Here is a 1,896-nt window from a genome sequence, read left to right as displayed (position 1 = left end):
GCACACAATTAGAAGAAAAAGCACAAGTCCAAATTGTTAAAAAAATGTTTTAGTTTGCGGAAAAGTCTACTTCATACAAGACACATTGTTTCAAAAGCCAAATGAATTAGGGCAGCAGAGAGGACTTGCTACTCTGTAACAATGTTACATTTAAATTCTCTTTGAGAACCCTTAATACTTAGAGCCTCTACTGCTTCCTCCTATCCTAGGCAAGAGGTAGATTTAAGAAGTAAAGTTATGCATGAAAATAATGGAGGAAGAGAAGATAGGAAAAATAGAAAGCAAGATAAAGAGGTCATTGGTTGTTTATTCATTCAATCTCTTCCTTCCTTTCTTTCATCCTTCCCCCTGTCTCTCCCTTCCTCTCCCACTCCCAGGAATTATTGAATACATACTGTGTGCCAGGGACTGTACTAGAAGCCAGAGATACCACACTAAACAAGTGAAACATACACACTCTCTACCCTCATGGAATATAAGTCTATCATATTTGATTTCAGATTCTATGCGTAAATAAAAGATTACCACTTTTTCTTCACCCTTGTTCTCTCTCTCCCCTTCCTATTATATATTAAAGCATATTGGGTTCACCCATTTGTTGGGCAAATGTCCTAAACATAACCCAATTAGGCTGCCTTCATTTGAAACCCAACTCTCCCACTTAACAGTTATGTACCTTTGGTCAAGGACTTAACTTGTTGACTTTCCATCTCTTCATTTATAAAACATACATAATAATAACACATGCCTCATAGGATGTTGTGAATATTAAAGAGTCAATTCATTTAGAACTTAGAACGGGCTCTCAGACACAGTGAGTTATCAATTCATTTTAGCCACTACTGTTTTATACTATGCACAGGAATAAAAAGATGAAACAGATTATATTTTCAAGGAGCTTACAATCTTGCAGGTGGAGACAGACAGGTACACAGATAAAGGCAATAAAGCGTGGTAAGTGTGGTGGGTGAAATGATGAAGAATGGAGACTCTAGTCGGGGGCCACAGAGAAGGGAGTGGTGAATTCTTTTGGTCAACTCTTTTGAGACGGATGTAATATCAACCCAAAGTAGTTTCTTATTTCCCTGACCCTTTGGTAAATGATCCTTCCCTATTAAATGCCTGTTTTGACTGCTTTATTTGCCCATAGTTGTTCCACTGTAAATTATTACGTAAGCACAAATGAAGGCTTTTCACTAATGGACATTGTGGTCCCTCTTTGTTTACACTCTGCAAAAAGGACCTTCCCCAAATTGGTGAAATAAGGTTACATTTACCTGATTCTTATGCTCAGCACCACATTTCTTACAGAAAACAGAGTTGCTCCTACAGAGGGAATATAGGTCTTTTCTTACCCCAGAAGGTAGTCAAGGTAGTCTTATTCCTTTTGCCAATGACTGGCTAAGTCATGGACATACGATTTCATTGCGGCTAATGGGACCCAAAAGGAAGTAAGCTGGGGTTCTGAGAAGGATTTTCTCAAAACTGCAAGAGTAGTTTTGTGATGAGCCACGTGATTAACTGTGATGAGTTTTGGGATGAGGCCGTGGAATCAGTGCTGGGCACAGTGCTTGAACCAGACTACGGAATTATTAATTTATTTTACTTTTACTATTTATTTATTATTTATTTGTTTATTTTAGAGACAGGGTCTCACTCTGTTGCCCAGACTGCAGTGCAGTGGCCTTATCACAGCTCACTGCAGCCTTGAATCCTAGGCTCCAGCCATCTTCCCACCTCCGTCTCCCAAAGTGCTGGAATTATGGGCATGAACCACCACTCCTGGCCTAATTTTTAAATTAAAAGCAGAAAACAAAACAATATGAGACTAATGGAGGAAACACTGCTATCCTTCTCTGGGTATCACTGGTCTACCCATGATGCCCGGCACTGCTG

At 39.4% G+C, this 1,896-nt stretch overlaps 1 non-coding gene across 1 annotated transcript; it reads left to right on the top strand.

Annotated features, from left to right (window-relative positions):
• The first annotated feature begins 1,527 nt into the window (after nt 1–1,527).
• On the top strand, nt 1,528–1,609 carry LOC111549537. The gene has a single exon (XR_002733766.2). It is a non-coding gene; the product is annotated as a small nucleolar RNA U83B (small nucleolar RNA).
• The last annotated feature ends 287 nt before the right edge of the window (nt 1,610–1,896 follow it).

Source organism: Piliocolobus tephrosceles, chromosome 6, assembly GCF_002776525.5.
Source record: "Piliocolobus tephrosceles isolate RC106 chromosome 6, ASM277652v3, whole genome shotgun sequence".
Classification (NCBI taxonomy): Eukaryota; Metazoa; Chordata; class Mammalia; order Primates; family Cercopithecidae; genus Piliocolobus; species Piliocolobus tephrosceles.
This window is presented reverse-complemented; position numbering and strand designations above follow the sequence as displayed.